The sequence below is a fragment of the Aquarana catesbeiana genome, linkage group LG13, assembly GCF_042186555.1.
Source record: "Aquarana catesbeiana isolate 2022-GZ linkage group LG13, ASM4218655v1, whole genome shotgun sequence".
NCBI classification, from domain to species: Eukaryota; Metazoa; Chordata; class Amphibia; order Anura; family Ranidae; genus Aquarana; species Aquarana catesbeiana.
In genome coordinates, this window is record NC_133336.1 from 203,402,748 (window position 1) to 203,424,746 (window position 21,999).

General features: G+C 46.9%; 1 protein-coding gene across 1 annotated transcript in view; it reads right to left on the reverse strand.

The window, feature by feature from the left end:
- The window catches only part of LOC141117699 (NACHT, LRR and PYD domains-containing protein 3-like), a 2,363,088-nt gene extending 2,349,034 nt beyond the window's left edge, over window positions 1-14,054 (reverse strand). The window contains exon 1 of the mRNA XM_073610698.1: window positions 13,788-14,054. The gene's annotated coding sequence lies outside the window, so the exon portion shown is untranslated. The remainder of the gene's footprint in view (window positions 1-13,787) is intronic.
- Between the last annotated feature and the right edge of the window lie 7,945 nt (window positions 14,055-21,999).

Here is a 21,999-nt window from a genome sequence, read left to right on the forward strand (position 1 = left end):
TATCCATTCCGAACGCTAATTTTACCAGCATAGGTGTGCACAGCCTCTTGCATTAGGGTGTGCACCCCAAAGCTCAAATACATATGCATGTGTATATGTACTGATGGTGTCAGTAGGGCAGTGGACAGTGTAATTTTGTTAATTTTCTTTTCCCAAAATTTTTGGGCTTGTGTAACATTTTTGGGGGGGGGATGAAATATCAGTGGTCTAAACAGGGGGTAATAAGCAGCACACAAGCCATTAGGGTGTGGCCAGGCACACCTGGCACACCCTGTGCGCAAGCCTATGTTTACCAGACAGAGCTGTTCCGTCTTGGAATTTATTCTGAGCATGCGTGGCACTTTGTGCGTCGGAATTGTCCACACACGGTCGGAATTGACGTGATCGGATTTTGTTGTCGGAAAATTTTATAGCCTGCTCTCAAACTGTGTGTTGGGAAATCCGATGGAAAAATTCTGATGGAGCCCACACACGGTCAGAATTTCCGACAACAAGCTCCCATCCCACATTTTCTGTTGGAAAATCTGACCGTGTGTACAGGGCATTAGAATTGTTGGTCCTCCTGGAACCATGCCCCCAAACACCTGCTGGGGTGCACATCTGGTGACTGCTGTGCCCACAGATCGGGGTCAAGGGCCAATCACAGTGGTCTTTTACCATGTGATTAGCCAATCACAGCTGATCAAATGTAAGCAGACTTGCTGGTTTTCGGCAGTACTTTGCTCACATTCTGTCACAGCCTTAAACAATACAGGCCCATAAGTGCCACCTATCAGTCCCCATTAGTGCAAACCGCCAGTGCCAATCAGTGCTGCCCATCAATGCCTTCTCATTAGTACCACTCATCAGTGCCACCTACCAGTGCTGCCTATCCTTGCCCATTAGTTCCACCTATCAGTGTAGCCTATCAGTGTCCATCAATGCCACCTCATCAGTGTCCATCATTACCATCTCATCAGTGCCCATCAGTGAAGACCTATCAGTGCCCATCAGTGCGGCCTCATCAGTGCAGCCTATCAGTGCTGCCTCTCTAGTGCCCTTGAGTGCTGCCTCATGAGTGCCCATCAGTGAAGCCTTTCAGTGCCACCTCATGAGTGCCCATCAGTCAAACCTCATCAGTGCTGCCTCATCAGTGCAGCCTATCAGTGCCCATCAGTGCCACCTGTCAGTGCCACTACATGACTGCCCATCAGTGCCACCTATCAGTGCCACCACATGAGTGCCTATCAGTGCCACTGCATGAGTGCCTCTCAGTACCACCTGTCAGTGCCACCACATGAGTGCCCATCAGTGCCGCCTATCAGTGCAACCGCATGAGTGCCCCTCAGTGCAGCCTATCAGTGCTGCCTCTCGAGTGCCCTTGAGTGATGCCTTATGAGTGCCCATCGGTGAAGCCTTTCAGTGCCCATCAGTGCTGCCTCATGAGTGCCCATCTATGCCACCTCATCAGTGCTGCCTCATCAGTGCAGCCTATCAGTGCCACCTGTCAGTGCCACCACATGAGTGCCCATCAGTGCCACCTATCAGTGCCACCACATGAGTGCCCATCAGTGCCACCGCATGAGTGCCTCTCAGTGCTGCCTATCAGTGCCGCCTGTCAGTGCCACCATATGAGTGCCTCTCAGTGCCACCTATCAGTGCCACTACCTGTCAGTGCCGCCTATCAGTGCCACCACACGTGTGCCCATCAGTGCTGCCTGTCAGTGCCACATGAGTGCCGCCTGTCAGTGCCCACCAGTGAAGGAGAAAAAATACTTACTATGTTAGCTGCTAGCATACAAACTTACCTGCTTCTTGTGCTTGTGGCCATTCACTCTGTAGCTCCAATCCCACCCATCTGCCACCTGAGTGTAGTATTAACAAATGATGTTTAATGACACCAGGTAAAAACACACTTACAGGATAAAAACATATAAAAGGCTCATCTGTATGGGTATGTGGTCCTCGGTGTTCCCTCTGATCCTGTGGTGGTGACGCTGCAGGGATGCTGGGCTGCAGAAGGTGGATTACCAGCCGGGAGCTCCTTCTGTGGCCATCAGGAAGAGACTAGGGGCCGGCGTGGAGCGCACGTGAAGCGTGCATGACATCACAGGTCGGCCTCCTTCAAGAGGCCTATTGAAGGAGCAGTGGCTCCGAGCACGTAGCCTTCTCTCAACCTCTCTGCTAGCCCTCCTGCCTGGACGATCCACTGGATACCGAACCCGGAAGCAGACGGACGACCTGTGATGTCATGCACGCTTCATGTGCGCTCCACGCCGGCCCCTAGTCTCATCCTGATGGCCACAGAAGGGGCTCCCGGCTGGTAATCCACCTTCTGCAGCCCAGCATCCCTGCAGCGTCACCACCACAGGATCAGAGGGAACACCGAGGACCACATACCCATACAGATGAGCCTTTTATATGTTTTTATCCTGTAAGTGTGTTTTTACCTGGTGTCATTAAACATCATTTGTTAATACTACACTCAGGTGGCGCTTCCTTCTCTACCCCTCTCTCATCCATCACAGAGCCAGCTCTCTGAGGAAACAGCAGCCGCCTAGCCTACCAGCCTACTTTAACCATGACATTACCGGTTACCACTTAACCCTTGAACTTCCAGCCTGTCCCCTATGGACTAAGTTGCTCAGCCCTTTATATCTCCTGTTATATATGGACTTGTGTGTTTGCGCTTACAGTTACCAATACTCTGCCCACCCATCTGGACTACAATTCCCATAGTTCCTTGCAGTACTGGAGGGAAGGGGAGGAACGCTGTGCTCTGTTCTCTCCCCTATGCTGCCAGGAGAGTGATTGGAAGAGGGAGCAGAGGTAGGAGGAGAGGGGCAGGATGCTGGAAGAGGGGGCAGTCATGTGTCCCTGGGATCACATGTGTTTTTCAGCTGAGGAGACGTGGTGGCTACTTCAGTAGCACATAGTCAGGCTGGAGCCACTCCAGCTCCTGCTCTCCAGCTCTACATATACTAGCGCTGGCTTCTCTCGCGGACAATGCCCCAGTCCACCGGGAAATGCCCCAGTCCACGACATCCTTTTGATTTGGATGGCGATGTTCAATCTGCCCATGCCTTCTTGTCATATTTGAATAATAACAGGGGAATAATTCTCAGCTATGAGATAAGTCCCACTGAAATTCATTTCCTAGATCTGAGGATTTCAATTCAGGGAGATAGAATTGTAATATCTACTTTCTTCAAACCAACAGACAGGAATGGGTATATTCCCTTAGACTTCTGTCACCACCCTTCCTGGTTGTCGGCGGTCCCTAAGGGCCAGTTTTTATGCCTAAAATGTAACTGTACCAATTTGGACGAGTTTTCTAGAAAGGCTTCAATTCCCAGAACAAGATTCTTAGATAAAGGATAAGACAGCAAGACTCTGTACTCCTTGATAGTAGAGATTAGAAATAGAGATGGTCAGGAACTCTTAGTTTAGAGACCCCCCTCGAGTGAATAACAAAGAGGATTTTGGCTTGGCTTTCTTTACTACATACTCCAGCCAGCACTGGGCAATAAAAAGAATTATTAACCACTTCAGCCCCGGAAGGATTTACCCCCTTCCTGACCAGAGCACTTTTTACAATTTGGCACTGCGTCGCTTTAACTGCTAATTGCACGGTCATGCAATGCTGTACCCAAATGAAATTTGCGTCCTTTTCTTCCCACAAATAGAGCTTTCTTTTGATGGTATTTGATCACCTCTGCCGTTTTTATTTTTTGTGCTATACACGGAAAAAGACCGAAAATTTTGAAAAAAAATGATATTTTCTACTTTTTGTTCTAAAAAAAATTCAATAAACTCAATTTTAGTCATACATTTAGGGCAAAATGTATTCGGCCATATGTCTTTGGTAAAAAAAAGTCAATAAGTGTATATTTATTGGTTTGCACAAAAGTTATAGCGCCTACAAACTAGGGTACATTTTCTGGAATTTACACAGCCTTTAATTTATGACTGCCTATGTCGTTTCTTGAGGTGCTAAAATGGCAGGGCAGTACAAAACCCCCACAAATGACCCCATTGTGGAAAGTAGACACCCCAAGGAAATTGCTGAGAGGCATGTTGAGCCCATTGAATATTCATTTTTTTTGTCCCAAGTGATTGAATAATGACAAAAAAAAAATTACAAAAAGTTGTCACTAAATGATATATTGCTCATACAGGCCATGGGCATATGTGCGTTTGCACCCCAAAATACATTCAGCTGCTTCTCCTGAGTATGGGGATACCACATGTGTGGGACTTTTTGGGAGCCTAGCCACGTACGGGGCCCCGAAAACCAATCACTGCCTTCAGGATTTCTAAGGGCGTACATTTTTGATTTTACTCCTCACTACCTATCACAGTTTTGAAGGCCATAAAATGCCCAGATGGCATAACCCCCCCTAAATGACCCCATTTTGGAAAGTAGACACCCCAAGCTATTTGCTTTGAGGCATGTTGAGTCCATGGAATGTTTTATATTTTGACACAAGTTGCGGGAAAGTGACAAATTTTTTTTTTTTTGCACAAAGTTGTCACTAAATGATATATTGCTCACACAGGCCATGGGCATATGTGGAATTGCACCCCAAAATACATTTAGCTACTTCTCCTGAGTACGGGGATACCACATGTGTGGGACTTTTTGGGAGCCTAGCTGCGTACGGGGCCCCGAAAACCAATCACCGCCTTCAGGATTTCTAAGGGTGTAAATTTTTGATTTCACTCTTCACTGCCTATCACAGTTTCAGAGGCCATGGAATGCCCAGGTGGCACAACCCCCCCCCCCAAATGACCCCATTTTGGAAAGTAGACACCCCAAGCTATTTGCTGAGAGGCATGGTGAGTATTTTGCAGCTCTCATTTGTTTTTGAAAATGAAAAAAGACAATAAAATTTTTTTTTTCTTTTTTTAATTTTCAAAACTTTGTGACAAAAAGTTAGGTCTACAAAATACTCACTATACCGCTCAGCAAATAGCTTGGGGTGTCTACTTTCCAAAATGGGGTCATTTGGGTTTTTTTTTGCCACCTGGGCATTCCATGGCCTCCGAAACTGTGATAGGCAGTGAAGAGTGAAATAAAAAATTTACGCCCTTAGAAAGCCTGAAGGCGGTGCTTGGTTTTCAGGGTCCCGTGCGCGGCTAGGCTCCCAAAAAGTCCCACACATGTGGTATCCCCGTACTCAGGAGAAGCAACAGAATGTATTTTGGGGTGTAATTTCACAAATTCCCATGGCATGTTTGAGCAATATATCATTTAGTGACAACTTTGTGCAAAAAAAAAAAAAATTGTCTCTTTCCCGCAACTTGTGTCACAATATAAAATATTCCATGGACTCGACATAACTCTCAGCAAATAGCTTGGGGTGTCTACTTTCCAAAATGGGGTCATTTGGGGGGGTTTTGAACTGTCCTGGCATTTTATGCACAACATTTAGAAGCTTATGTCACACATCACCCACTCAGCCCTTTCGGACACTTTTTGATTACATGAAAAAATTATTTTTTTTTGCAAGGAAATTACTTTGAACCCCCAAACATTATATATTTTTTTAAAGCAAATGCCATACAGATTAAATGGTGGGTGTTTCATTTTTTTTTTCACACAGTATTTGCGCAACGATTTTTCAAACGCATTTTTTGGAGAAAAAACACATTTTTTTAAATTTTATGCACTAAAACACACTATATTGCCCAAATGTTTGATGAAATAAAAAAGATGATCTTAGGCCGAGTACATGGATACCAAACATGACATGCTTTAAAATTGCGCACAAACGTGCAGTGGCGACAAACTAAATACATTTTTAAAAGCCTTTAAAAGCCTTTACAAGTTACCACTTTAGATTTACAGAGGATGTCTACTGCTAAAATGACTGCCCTCGATCTGACCTTCGCGGTGATACCTCACATGCATGGTGCAATTGCCGTTTACATTTGACGCCAGACCGACACTTGCGTTTGCCTTAGCGCGAGAGCAGGGGGGACAGGGGTGCTTTTATTTTTTCTTTATTATTTTTTTGCTTTTTTATCTTATTATTAAACTGTTCCTTTCATATTTTTTTTTTAAATCATTTTTATTTTTATCTCAAGGAATGTAAATATCCCCTATGATAGCAATAGGTAGTGACAGGTACTCTTTTTTGAAAACATTGGGGTCTATTAGACCCTAGATTTCTCCTCTGCCCTCAAAGCATCTGACCACACCAAGATCGGTGTGATAAAATGCTTTCCCAATTTCCCAACATCCGGCAAAATCTAAGTCATAAAATGCTCGTAGCTTCCAGTTTCTTAGGCCATAGAGATGTTTGGAGCCACTCTGGTCTCTGATCAGCTCTATGGTCAGCTGGCTGAATCACCGGCTGCATTCTCAGGTTCCCTGTTGAGACAGGAGAGCCAGAGAAAAACACGGAAGACGGTGGGGGGGTCATTCCCTCCCACTGCTTGTAAAAGCAGTCTAGAGGCTAATTAGCTGCTAGGATTGCTTTTACATGAAATCCGACTGCTGGCTGAAAAGAATGATACCAAGATGATACCTAAACCTGCAGGCATCATTCTGGTATAACCACTCAAAGTCGTGAATGGCGTACCTGAAGACAAAAAAATGGTTAACAATAAAGCACAGTAAACGGTAAAGTATATAAAATTGCATACCTGAAAAGCAAACATGATAAAACATAATAATAATAAAACATTGCAGAATAGAATACAGTAAAAAAAAGCAGAACAATAGAGAGAATAGAGAGAGAGAGAACAATAAAACGACAACTATTTTTTTTTATTTTATATTTTTGTTTGTGTTGTTTTTTTTTTTTTTACACTTTTTTTTGTAACTAACTTTTATAACTGTAACCGGTTCCAGGTTCGGGTCTCTCAAAATGCGATGGCATCTTGGGAGACCCTGTGAAAGTGTGCCTAGTCTGCGGAATGCTGTACCCTACACTAATACTCAACTAGTGTATGATAGCATTCAAAACATTCACCAATGCAAAGACCAGGATTGTCAGGACAGGAGGGACAATAATAGCGGGTGTCACGCCTATATCCGCGCTAGCTGCAGACACAACATCTTTTTGGGGGTGGGTCGCTGGGTGGGGTACTCAGGAGGACATAAAGAAAATGCCTCTCATGTAGCCGACTGCATTTGGTTGGGGATGTGAATGGGAGAAGTACGGGCGCTGCAGAAGTGGTGGGTTCCCAATTAGGATTGGCGAATGCAGAAGGAAGGGCATTATGGGCACGACGGGCCTGTGTTTGTCTTCTTGGTGGCAGCGGGACACTACTTGTGCTTGCCACCTCACCAGCTTGAACTGCACTTATGGGACTCGCCACGTCACCAAGTGTTACTGCAGTGCTGGTTTGACTACAACCGGGGTGTACTAGGCCGCTGGTGCTTGCCAGTTCACCAAAGCGCTACCAAAAAAACTGTTAGCGATCGCAGGGATCAGGCCTGACTCTGCGAACGCTGCAGTTATGCGTTTAGTGTTTTGTAAGTGTCAGTGATCGATTGATACTGCACTTGGGTGGGCTGGGCCGGGCTGAGGGGCAAAACGCAGGTGCTAGCAGGTATCTGGGCTGATCCCGCTAACACTGCGTTTTTGGGAACCCTAAACTGCTGGGGACGCTAGTATAGATCTGATCGGATCAGATATTGATCTGTACAGATACTATACCACTAAGGGAGGCGTATGCTGCGTGCGTGGGTGTTAGCGGCACTGGCGCTAATCTGACGCTGCCTGGGGCGACGCATATCACCGCCGTGTGATCAGGGGGCTAAACCTTTATTCGGTAATAAACGGCAGGTGCCCTGACACTATAAAAAATAAACGAACTAACCAGCGTCACCCGTAACAGTTATACGGTGATCAGTGGTGAAAGGGTTAACTAGGGGGCAATCAAGGGGTTAAAACATTTATAAGATAGTATATGGGGGTCCCTGACGCTATAAAACGCTGACGGCGAACCTAAATATTTACGTCCCTAACTAGCGGAACCAGTGACACTAATACAGCGATCAGAAAAATGATCACTTAGCGACACTGGTGACGGGGGGTGATCAAGGGGTTAAAACTTTATTAGGGGGGTTAGGGGGGTATCCTAGACCTACAGGGGGCTAACCCTAACTGCCCTACCACACTAACTGTCACAAACTGACACCAATACAGTAATCAGAAAAAAAAAAAAAAAATCCTGCTTGGTGTCAGTGTGACATAGGGGGGGAGGGGTGATTGGGGGGTGATTGGGGGAGGATCGGGGGGGGATCAGGGGTGTTATGTGTGCCTGGAATGTTCTACTGTGTGTGTTTTACACTTACTCAGATGTCTTCTCTCCTCGGCGCCGGAACGGAAACTGCCGAGCCGAGGAGAGATGACATCACATCCTCTGCCTGTGTGTACTATACCCAGGCAGGGGATGTTTCTCATTGGCTGGGAGCGATCGCGAGGGGGGGGCCATGATCGGATGGCCTCCCCCTCGCCTCTCAACGCTCCCAGACAAATGTCGACCGCTGCTGGCACCGGGGGGGTCCGATCAGACCCCCCACCCGCCGGAAGGCAATCACGTATGGGTACGTGATTCTGCCTGCCCGTGCCATTCTGCTCACGTATATAGGCGTGAGGCGGTCGGCAAGTGGTTAAGTAATCGGGCCTAAATATTTTTTAAACGTGTGTACAAAAACAAAAAAGAATTGCTCTGGCAGCAAAATGATTCAAATGACACTACAGCCCAATTCTACTGAAAGACCCGACCTTTTTCTGACACGCTTTGTTTACAAGTAAAAATCTGTATTTTATGCTGGAAAATGACTTAGGACCCCAAAACATTATATTTTTTTGCAGAGGCCCTAGGGAATAAAATGGCAGTCAATATATATTTTTTTATGTCACGCGGTTTTTGTACAGATGTTTTTCATAAGCAATTTTTGGGAAGAAATACACTTTAACCAGTTCCGGACGAGCTGGTTGGCCCGGCTGTGCGAAGCGTCGTAGCTATACATCACGTGCGCGACAATTGGATTCACTTCAGAACTGATCAATCCCCAAGCCAAGGCCAATGGTTTCTGGCCTGGGCCTGGTGATCGGTCCTGGCGAATTAAATCCTTCCCCTGTCTGTGTAAGTGTAAACACAGAAGGGGAAACAATGTCATCTCTCCTCAAGGAACTCTTTTCTGTTCCAGAGAGAGGAGAGAAGACATCTCACAGTAAGTGCACCAACACTACACTGACACCAGTTCATGTAGGTACACTTGTCACCCACCGATCATCCCCCCAGTTAACCCCTTCACCACCTGTCACTGTGTCACCCAGTGCAGTGTTCATATTTTTTTTGATCACTGTACCGGTGTCATTAGTGACAAAAATCAGTGTTAGGGTGCTTAGTGCAGGTCCAGATAGGTCTAGGGACCCCCCTAACGCCCCTAATGAAGGTTTAACCCCTTGATCACCCCCTGTCACTGTATTAGTGTCACGGGTGATGCTGGTTAGTTCGTTTTTTTTATAGCACCAGGGCACCCGCCGTATATTACCTAAATAAAGGTTTAACCCCCTGATCTCCCGGCGGGTGATATCAGGTAGGTTTTAATCAAATATAATCAAAAGAAAGCTCTACTTGTGGGAAAAAAAGGATGCAAATTTAGTTTGGGTCCAACATTACATGACCACGCAATTACCAGTTAAAGCAGCGCAGTGCCAAATTGTAAAAAGTGTTTTGGTCATTGAGCAACCTAATCTTCCGGGGCTGAAGAGGTTAAATCTAAACTCTGGGGTCCCTGAATCCGATTTAATCAGCTTCCTGTATTCTCTGCACAGCATAGCAGACTGGGAGAGGGAGGAGCATAAATAGGAGCCAATCAGCCGGACTGCAAGGAAAATATGTTTTTTTCTGCTGTCCAATCAGGTCTCCTGTACTGCTAGACAATGTGTTAAAGTGCAAGGAAACTCAGCTTTTGAACTTGTACCTACAGGTAAGCCTTATAATAAGTACAGGGAATGTCCCCTAAACTTGTGGTGTTTAGACGTGGCCAGGACAAGGGGTGGGCAGGAGGGGCTGCTGCCCTGGGCACTGTGGTATCATGTGAGGTGGGGGGTCCCAGGCAGCAGGAGGTAAAAATTGTCCTAGGAGGGGAAATCTTGATGGGTGTGTTAGGAGTGGTGATTTGGGAGGATTTGTGTTATGAGGGGGGATAGGGGAAGAGGGTTTGTGCTAGGATTGGGGATTTGTGTTTGGAGGGGGGATGGGGGAAGGCGGTTTGTGCTAGGATTGGGGATTTGTGCTAGGATTGGCGATTTGGGATTTGTGCTAGAAGAGGTGATATGGTTGAGGGGTGCTAAGAGAGGAAGTATTTTGGTGGTGGGGGGGCTTGTGCTAATAGGGTAATAGGGATGATTAGGGGGGATTTGTGTTGTGAGGGGAAATTTAGGGGGATACTTGTGCTAGAAAGGGGGGGCAGGGGGAAAGGTGTGCTGGGAGGGGAGGATTAGGAGTAGAGGGGAGAGGATGTGTACTTGAAGGGATAGAGGATTTGTGTTAGAAGGAATTTTTTTAGGGGGATTTGTGTTGCAGTGATTTGGGGAGAGGGAGGATTTGAGCTGGGAAGGGGGGGGTGAGGAGGGCAAAGATTTGTTCTGGGAGGGGGAATTTCAGCAGGAGGGCAGATTTGTCATGGGAGGGGGGGATTTATGTTTGGGGGTAAACATGCAGATTAGTGCCCACTTTTGTGAGGGGAGGGGATTTTTGCCAACACATAATGCTCATACATCTTAGGGGTGCACATTATGGCATGTTGTTCACCCTGGGCTTTAGATGGCCTTGTCCTGGCACAGTATTTAGGAGATCTTCACACTGAAAGAAGCTGGTGACATTGCCGGTGCATGCACACTGCACTCTGATCTGACAGCACACCGAGTCATCAATTCAGAACACTGTGTGATGGCCGTGACTCATGCGCATGCACGGGAGTGACATCATCATGACCCACCCATTCAAACGTCTGGGGCCCGCAAATTCAGAAGGAAGACCAGCTGAAGATAGAAGCCCTGTCAGTTGTGACAGCGGGTCACTGAAGAGCTTCATTTTAACAGTAACTCTTCTATGATGTGCTAGTAAATGGTGCATACTAGCACATTATGGCCTAACCACTTGCTTACTGGGAACTTTCACCCAATTCCTGTCCAGGCCAATTTTTAGCTTTCAGCCCTGTTGCCCTTCGAATTGCGCAGTCATGCAACACTTCACCCAAATAAAAAATGTGATTTTTTTTGGAGACAGACAGAGCTTTCTTTTGGTGGTATTTAATCACCGTTGGATTTTTTATTTTCTACTAAACACATGAAAAAACACGGAAAATTAACAAAAATGTTTTTTCTTTTTTCTGTTATAAAATTTTGCAAATAAGTCCTTTTTTTCTCCTTAACTGATGGGCACTGATAGGCGGGGACTGATGCATACTGATGGACACTGATAGGTAGCACTGATAGGTAGCACTAATGGGCACTGATAGGCAGCACTGATAGGCTGCACTGATGGGCACTGATAGGCTGCACTGATGGGCACTGATAGGCAGCACTGATGGGCACTGATAGGCAGCACTGATGGGCACTGATAGGCAGCACTGATGGGCACTGATAGGTGGCACTGATGGGCAGCACTAACCCCATTCAGGAATGGCAGTTATCATCTCTCCTCTCCTCAGGCTGTGACAGGGAGTGAGGAGAGGAATGCTGATAACTGGCTATTCTGTTTACACTGTGATCAGCTGTGATTGGACACAGATGATCATGTGGTAAAGGGTCACTGTGATTGTCCCTTTACCATGATCCGTAATCGGCTGGATGTGTGCCCCAGAGGGGGGTGTGAGGGCCATGGTTCTGGGAGGGCATCCATGGATGGAACTAGAGAGCTGTCTTTCAGCGATTACGTGGTTAAACCACCTGGGGCCCACTTTTTATTTCTTCAAGGAGTTTACTACCGCTTTAAATATAAAAAATAAGATTTATATTATGCCATATCCAGACAATGTGCTGGAAGGGTTCCAAAGATGGACATGTGTCCCTATATATTATACATGACAGAACAAAGTTTATCTTTAGGGTTTGGGACCGCCCATGAGGAGTGATACAACTATTCCTGTGTTATATTAGCATGTCATTTATATTCACTACCTTTATGTTTGCGAGCACAATTGACTTCATAGAATAGTATATACTGTATTATATCCATATTCTGTTATACCCAGACACACACTTATACACGCACATTTAGAGTGTGTTTAGTGGGCATGTGTTCACTTCAAACAGGTTTTACCTTTTCATGCAAGTCTATGGGATTCAAAACCAGCTTGGAGCAGGTCACATGCAGGTCAAAGGAGGTCAATTATAGAGACAATTACGCTGTCTTTTTTTAAATGAATTTTATCATTTTTATGAATTTATTACTTATTTTTCATCAAGCCCCCCCAACTGCTGTCCTGGCCTAGGCCACAGCATGTCCTTGGTCCTGCAGCCTCCTGGAATACTCATGTCACATCCCCCCAGGAGACTTCAGGACCAGGGACAGACCATGGCTGGAGGGCAGTTAGGAGATTGAACCCGCACTTCATCAGCAGCTGGATGTCTGAGCCCAGAAGAGGCAGCCAGCCAAAGAGGACCAAAATGGTGGTGTGGGACCGGAGTTATATCACCCGAATAGTGGCCTGCAGAAGGACAATGACATTCCTCCCAACTTTGTGAGATGGGAATGATGGACACCTATTAGTAAAAGTATATAAGTGTAGGACACACCCCCTGCCACGCCCCCTTAAAGGAGTATTATACAAAAAAAATTAGTTAAACCCACAAGTGCTTTTTTTTTGCCACTACTATTCCTTTTGGAATTTACAAATGCCGCAATTTAGAAATTGAATGAAAGGTTAAGCACTGGGAAACACTTTTTGAAAGATAAAAATGTGCATTTTATTTACAATTATATAGATCAGACCAAAATGAGGAACAAATGAGGAGGAATGAGGGACTTTGTTCCAATCAGGGACAGTTGGGAGCTCTGCAATGCTGGATTTTCTGTACAGGTGACTGTTGGAGCAGAAAGGGGGTGGAGCTTCCCACAATCAGTGGTGTCAGCAAGTTCAACTTCAACAACAGTTTAAAAAACTCTTAGATGGACATCTTAGCAAACACAATACACAGGGATATGGGAAATGGTCGTGACATAAACACCCACATAGGTTGAACTGGATGGACTGGTGTCTTTATTCAACCTTACCAACTATGTATAACAAAACTTTGCAAATCTCAGGACTAGATGGACAGAACTACAAATCCTTTGTCAGTTAAAGTGATTGTAAAGGTTCATGTTTTTTTTTAAAATAGCAAACATGTTATAATTACCTGCTCTGTGCAAGGGTTTTGCACAAAGCAGCCCCAATCCTCTTTTTCTGGGGTGCCCCAGGGTGCCCCTAACCCCTTCTCTTCATCCTGTTCCCCCATGGAGAGCCGCATTCTATGGGGCACCCGTGTGGGTGTGCTCCTGAGTCCTGCTGCTGCATCCATTGACACAGACAGCAGGACTCGGCCCTGCACCCACAACCACGCCAGTGGCTCATGCTTCTATTAATCTATCAAATGAGGACGGAGACAGTGGCTGGAGCTGCTGCACTCATGCACATCGCTGGAATGGATGGACTCAGGTAAGAAAAAGGGGGGGCTCTGGGGGAAGCTGCAGCACAGAAGGTTTTTTACCTTAATGGATTTGTATTAGCTTTATTTTCCTAAAAATATTCACATAAATGTACAAAAGACAAACATTTGTTCTTCACTTACCAGAACTACCGGCTCCTCTCCAGGTCTTTATCTTCTCTCTGTGTTAGTTCTTCTTAATCAGAAATCCTCCCATCACTCCGCACACCGACACCCCAACACCCCGATCTGGGGGGGCAGAAGAGACAACCCACCTTGGGCACTTCAATGGGAGAGGAGTGCAAAAAGGGACCCGCAGCTTCTATGGCTGAGGATTTTCACACCAAGTACTGGCAGCAGGAAGGATGTCTGTAGAGAAATCTGCATGCTGAGAAGTGAAAGGAATGTTTGGAGAGTGGGGTGCACTCTGTCCTGTTTATCCAGGGTGCTGCATGGATCTTGTCCCAACTCTGCAAACAACATAATTGGGGTTATTAAATTTTATGATCCTATTTCTTCGCACGTCTACTGTATAATATCACCTTTGAAGCAAATGAGTAAAAGGTTATCGGTTACAAGGAAAACAAAATGCTTGAATATTTAAACCGCAATTAAACCCAAAACATAATACAGTATCTCACAAAAGTGAGTACACCCCTCAGATTTTTGTTAATATTTTCTTCTATCTTTTTCATGTGACAACACTGAAGAAATGACACTTTACTACAATGTAAAGTAGTGAAGCGCCTGTAAAGAGCCTCTCCTGTCACTGCAGTGTGAAAGCCGAGTGCTTTCCCACTGGAGCTGTGCGCTTGCAGGACGTTAAAAAAAGTCCTGCAAGCGGCACCTTTGGAGCTCTTTAGGAGCAGTCAATACACTGCTCCTAAACTGCCCCTGCCCTTTGAAATCAATGTACAGCACCACTTAAAGCGCCTGCAAAGAGCTTCAGCAGTGGTGCTTTGTGGGCGCTATTAACCCCTTCATCGTGTGAAAGTGCCGTTAATGTCTAAACCACTGGGAACAATAGTAAGTACACCCCTAAGTGAAAATGTCCAAATTGGGCCCAATTTTGTCTTCTCACTCTCACTCTCTCATACTGGTCACTGGAAGTTCAACATGGCACCTCATGGCAAAGAACTCTCTGAAGATCTGAAAAAAATAATTGTTGCTCTAAATGGCCTAGGCTATAAGAAGATTGCGAAGACCCTGAGACTGAGCTGCAACACGATGGCCAAGACCATACAGAGGTCTAACAGGACAGGTTCCACTCAGAACAGGCCTCGCCATGGTCCACCAAAGTAGTTGAGGTCATGTGCTCAGCGTCAAATCCAGAGGTTGTCTTTGGGAAATAGACGTATGAGTGCTGCCAGCGTTGCTGCAGAGGTTGTAGGGGTGGGGGGTCAGCCTGTCAGTGCTTAGACCATACGCCGCACACTGCATCAAATTGGTCTGCATGGCTGTCATCCCAGAAGGAAGCCTCTTCTAAAGATGATGCACAAGTAAGCCCACAAACAGTTTGCTGAAGACAAGCAGACTAAGGACATGGATTACTGGAACCATGTCCTGTGGTCTGATGAGACCAAGATAAACTTATTTGGTTCAGATAGTGTCAAGCAGGTGAGGAGTACAAAGACAAGTGTGTCTTGTCTACAGTCAAGCATGGTGGTGGGAGTGTCATGGTCTGGGGCTGCATGAGTGCTGCCGGCACTGGGGAGCTACAGATCATTGAGGGAACCATGAATGCCAACATGTACTGTGATATACTGAAGCAGAGCATGATCCCCTCCCTTCAGAGACTGGACCGCAGGGCAGTATTCCAACATGATAAGGACCCCAAACACACCTCCAAGATGACCACTGCCTTGCTAAAAAAGCTGAGGGTAAAGGTGATGGACTGGCCAAGCATATCTCCAGACCTAAACCCTATTGATCATCTGTGGGACATCCTCAAACGGAAGGTGGAGGAGCGCAAGGTCTCTAACATCCACCAGCTCCGTGATGTCGTCATGGAGGAGTGGAAGAGGACTCCAGTGGCAACCTGTGAAGCTCTGGTGACCTCCATGCCCAAGAAGGTTAAGGCAGTGCTGGAAAATAATGGTGGCCACACAAAATATTGACACTTTAGGCCCAATTTGAACATTTTCATTTAGGGGTGTACTCACTTTTGTTGCCAGCGGTTTAGACATTAATGGCTTTGTGTTGAGTTATTTTGAGGGGACAACAAATTTACACTGTAATGCCACGTACACACGGTCAGAAATTCTGCCAGCAAAAGTTGGATGTGAGTTTTGGTCAGGAATTCTGACCATGTGTATGTTCCATCAGACTTTTGCTGGCAGAATTCCAGCCAGCAAAAGATTGAGAGCAGGTTCTCTATTTTTCGGTCGGAAAAAGTTCCTGTCCGAAAATGCATTCGTCTATATGCAATTCAGATGCGCAAAAAATCACACATGCTCAGAAGCATTGGACTTAATTTTCTCGTCTCATCATAGTGTTGTACATCACCGCGTTCTTGGTGGTTGAAAATTCAGAGAACTTTTGTGTGACCGTGTGTATGCAAGGCAAGCTTGAGTGGAATTCCGTCGGAAAAACCATCCAAGTTTTTTCTGACGGAATTTCTGATCATGTGTACGGGGCATTATACAAGCTGTACACTCACTACTTTACATTGTAGCAAAGTGTCATTTCTTCAGTGTTGTCACATGAAAAGATAGAATAAAATATTTACAAAAGGGAGTGGCCTGACCTGGCATGGAGAAGGACGTCTAATCCCAGAGTTCCGTCCGCCATAGGGAAAGCTAACTCTGAGGTATTTACTTCACACACCGAGCCAGCATCCAGGAACTCCTCGGCATCTCTTTCCCGATCCCCCAGAGACCTAACTGGGTCACAAACCCATATTATTCCGAAGATGTTCAGGGCCGGTAGAGGCAATATGGCGCCTTCCCGCCATGGAGCTGCTCACTCTCAACCGCTGCCCCTATCGCCACACAATACAACTTTCCTGACCTCCATCAATGCGCAATCTACCGAGGGGGACGGGGGGATTGTTCTCACCCCCCAACCTCCGATAAACATGCAGGAACTACGATCGATTGCGGACAATATCAAAGATACCCTCTCCGCTGCTATATCCGAGCTTAGGCTGGATCTTCGCGCCTTGAATGATCGTGTACAGGTTATGGAGAAGGTGACTGACCGCCATGACACCGCTATAATCTCTAATACTGACCGCATAGACTATCACACTCTGCAGATGCGGGATATGCAGCAAAACCTCGAAGATCTTGACAACAGGGGTCGAAGGCACAATCTGAGAATCAGAGGTCTACCGGAATCCATTGAGGGTGACCGTATCTCGCAAGAAGTAGTGAGCATCTTTAATGGCCTCCTTCACCAACCTCCGCAGACACCCATCGCCATGGAAAGGATCCACTGCGCACTTCGTCCCAAAGCCAGGGAGAGTGACCCCCCTGCGAGACATAATCTGCTGCATTGTGGACTACAAGTTGAAGGAGGAAATCATGCAGCGAGCCAGGGGCAAACAACAAATCCTTCATGAGGGAGCCCTCATTCATATCTACCAGGATCTCTCGGGTATCACTCTGCAACATAGGCGAGACCTGAAACCCCTGCTGGATACCCTCAGAGGGAAAAATATCCCATACAAATGGAAATTTCCCTTTTGCCTCTCGGCCTCCGCTCACGGCCGAACTGCTCTCCTCAAGGTACCTGAAGACCTGCCTCACTTCTGTGATACGCTTGGCATCCCAGTGGTCCCCGTACTGAATTGGTATGCAGCCTTCCACCCCACATCCTCACAACATGATATGCACCGGGAGGAACCCATGGATGCTCAAACATCCAGACACCGCAGGAGACGTCCACCCTCAGGAACCTCTCCGGCTACCACAACGGTCCCAGAGATGCAAGCCCCATAACCTCGTCGTGGTACAGAAGAGTTCGCAGGGACCTCTAAAACCTGTTGAAAGGGCCACTCCCATCCGTCAGTGCCTACTCGGTTCCGGCACCCTTCCGTGAGTTTTGTGTTTTTTTTTCTTTTTCTTATTGTTCTAGTGGCACGTTTTTACTCTTGATTTTTCAGTGCCCGTTTTGGACATTATCGGCTTAGGGTCCTGACCTTTATTGTTGTGCCTCTCTCCCACATCCTATGCACACTGAAGAACCCCCTGTTTAATGACTACTCATTTCCACCGATTACAAGGGTCAAAACCTGCTGCCTCACGTATACTCATGTCTACCACCTTTCACGCTCACTGATGCCTACCAAGAGTAGAATGCGTTCACTGAACTACTCAGGATTAAGCCAGACACTACATCCACCAGGATGCATAGCGGTGTTGGACTCCACCCCACACCTTCCGCTAAAGCCCCATCGTTACGCCCACCTACGTGGACACTCAGGAATCGTTCTTCAACCAAGCCTGTCCCAGGATCTCTACAACCCTAGCGACTCACCTCATCTCACTGCACCCATCAAATAGACTGCTTTGGTGTCGCCCCAGACAGACTTACACCACCCATCGGTTCACCCGAGACTTCAGAAGATCTGGTCCGCATGACTCGCTTATCCGGTGCCCCTCCTGACCGGCTACGAACGGGACTCCCAAGCCGAACGCCCATACTCATCTGTCCCAGCTGGAACTTTCAGGTAACGTCCCAGTGTCTCCCAGGTAACGTCCCAGTGTCTCCCAGGTTCACATACCACATGCCTTTTACTGTTTATTGTTTGTTTTCCGCAGCAGAACCTACTTAATGTTTTTTTTTTACATATGCATAGCTTACTGTAGTGGGTGTGAATCGCTTAAAGGTCTGACATACCAACCAGAAGGGTGACAATGGGGGTGGCCCGCCCCTTGCATTTGGGCTGCACCTATTGACATGCCCCTAACCATTCTCCATTCTTCATCCCTGGCACACACCACCTGCCAAAGCCTTCACCCCTCTTACTGGTGACTGTTACTGACCAGGCAGAGGGGGCACAGATGGTAGTCGGCTTTCCCCTAAAGGTCGGGGCAGGTGGTCGGTCCCTGGGCTAGCTAATCACCCACCCACATACTGTTCATTAGAAGACGATCCAGTTACTCTTGTTTTCAGGGCGCAAGATCAGGTTACAATATCCTAGATCCACTGCTCGTACTCTATAATCCCCACTGAGGTACACACAAGGTCCAGCTGGGCAACACATGCATACACTACCTCCTCCTGTTGCTATACACCTCTCCTATGGTGGTAGCTCATGTTCTCACTCCTTTCCCCTACTTCTATTTGTCTCTCCCTGCCCTGGTTAAGGTCAATCCCCGCACGGAGTCGCGTCGGAGTGCAGCTCCCCTGATAGGGACTCGTGCACCGCTCACGTTCCATACCACTCCGATCTCAGACCCTCGAGGCTGTTGGAAACTCTGTTCCACACCGCTTCGGATCATTCCTTGATGTCCGCACCCTTGAATCTCACATAACGCTTGCTCTCTCGACCCTATCCCTCCACCCTCACCTCTGTCCTACCCCACCCACACCCCACCAATGGCGAACCCACAAGTCATGAGCTCGCCTCCGGTGGCAAGACAGCCTCAACACCACACCCTCAAACTATACTCCCTGAACATCAGGGGCCTTAACATGCCTGAAAAACGGTCTAAACTCCTATACTCTCTAAAACAATCTAAAGCACATATTGCCCTTCTACAGGAAACCCATTTCCGAACGGATTCCATCCCCAAACTTAAAGACCAACATTTCCCCACAGCCTTCCATTCCTCCAACTCGGAAGCAAAATCTAAAGGGGTATCCATCCTCATCTCGAGAAATTGCCCCTTTCAGGTAACTGATGTCCAAGGAGACCCGCTGGGCCGCTTCCTCTTTCTTAAACTCACTCTACATCACACGCCCCTTACGATCGCCAACATTTACGCCCCCAATTCAGGCCAAGTCACCTTCTTTCGCAATACCCTTCAACTACTCTCCAGCTTCCTATCAGGAACCCTTATTCTTGGTGGTGATTTTGATGTCTCACTGACACCAGCGGTTGACACATCGAATGGCACATCCTCTTTACCTTACAGGGCCTTAAGGGCAATCAAACAGCAGCTCACTAACTTACTACTGCATGACACATGGCGCACGTTACAACCCAAAGATAAAGGTTTTACTTTCTTTTCTGCTCTGCACAACAAGTACTCCAGACTGGACCATTTCTTTCTTTCCCAAAATAACCTTACGCACCTCACCAAAGCTACCATTGACCCAGCCATACTTTCGGACCACAGTCCCATCTCCATAACCCTACAACTGACCTCACCACACATGAAGATGCGTATTTAGCGCCTTGACAACTCCCTGCTCACTGACGAGATCAATATTCAAAGGCTAACCACATGCTTATCTAACTTCTTTAAGGAGAACTTCTCACCAGACGTAGCACCCGCAGTTACATGGGCCGCACACAAATGTGTAATTCGAGGCGAACTGTTCCCTATGGCAGCTCACCGAAATAAACTTCAAACCGCCCGCATTGCTGAATTAACCACGCACATCTGCTCACTCGAACAAAAACATAAAGCCTCCCTCGCTAACTCTGCCCTATCTGAACTGTCTCAGGCATGGGAGGATCTCTTGGAAGTGTTAAACGCCAAACTGAAGCGCAAGTTTGCATACACACAAAAATTATATTACGAGTTTGGCAACAAAGCCGGCAAACTCTTAGCGAGGGCCCTTCAATCCAAAAAGGCTTTGCACACCATTCACAAAATTAACAACACCAGGGGCAACGCAGTGGTTACCAATGAAGGCATCTCATCCCAATTTATACAGTACTTCTCCAAACTCTACAACCTCCCAACGTCCCAACCCACTGACCCACTGACTGTTAACCGTCTGACGGCCATTAACGACTTTTTAACACAATTTGGCCCAACCCCGCTCTCCCCTGAAGATTCACAAACTTTAGACCTTCCCCTCTCTACTGACAAACTCCTCATTGCACTAAAACAAATGAAGATGGGCAAAAGCCTGGGTCCAGATGACTTTTCGGCCAGCTCTTACAAATCCTTCCCGACCATTCTCCTCCCACACCTAACCAAATCCCTCAACAACCTCACACCGGACTCGGCCGCACATAACGACTTACTTGAAGCCCATATCACACTTATACCTAAACAGGGCAAGGACCCCACATTGGTCACCAACTACCGCCCCATTTCGCTACTAAATGTGGACCTAAAGCTATACGCAAAAGCATTAGCCAATCGCATTCTCCCCTTCATTCCAACTCTGGTCTCACTTGAACAGGCGGGTTTTGTCCCTGGCTGCGAGGCCAGAGATAACACCACAAAAGCCCTAAACATTCACCACTGGCTCTCTAAATCATCTACACAAGGCTTTTTCCTCTCGCTGGATGCAGAGAAGGCATTCGACAGGGTGGCCTGGGACTACATGGAGGCCACGTTACGTGCGGTGGGACTACCACCCCGCATGCTTCAAATGATTTTGGCCCTTTACGCCTCTCTGAGGGCCAGACTTCGTATCAATGGGGGACTGTCGGACGCCTTCTCTGTATCCAATGGGACACGTCAGGGTTGCCCTCTGTACCTCCTAATATTTATACTGACCATGGAGCCCATGCTCCGTAAACTGAGACTTAATCCCACAATCAGAGGCATAGACATCCATCATAATCAATATAAAATGGCAACCTATGCCGATGACATCTTACTTTTTCTTACAACCCTCCCCAACCTCCTATCTGACTTCGCCCTTTTCAAATCCCTACCCAACCTACAAATCAATTTTGACAAATCTAAAGCCCTCAATGTCACCCTGCCGATTGAAACTGTCAACCTATGCAAACGTAACTTCCCATTTGTTTGGGAACATTCCGAAATATCCTACCTTGGCATCAAAATCACTACCAACTTAAAGGATTTATACACCAAAAAGTTCTCGCCGCTGCTCCAGTCCATCCAAAGTGATCTCCAGAAGGGGCATCTGGGCTCTTTCTCTTGGATGGGTAGAATAGCAGTGATAAAAATGAACATTTTGCCCAGAATCCTCTACTTCCTCCAAGCCATACCGATCAAGATACCGGCCTCCTTCTTCTCTTCCTATAAAAATATTTGCAGGTCTTTTGTGTGGGCCGCCAAACGCCCATGACTTAGCTGGGAGAGGTTGGTTCTCCCCAAGCAGCTGGGAGGCCTGGGTCTCCCAGACCTTCAAAAATACCACTGGGCCTGCCACCTGACCAGACTGGTGGACTGGCACGTTCATCGCTCTTCCAAAGACTGGATCCAGCTTGAAGACTCCTTTACGAGCCTCCCCATAGCTGATTTGCCCTGGTTTT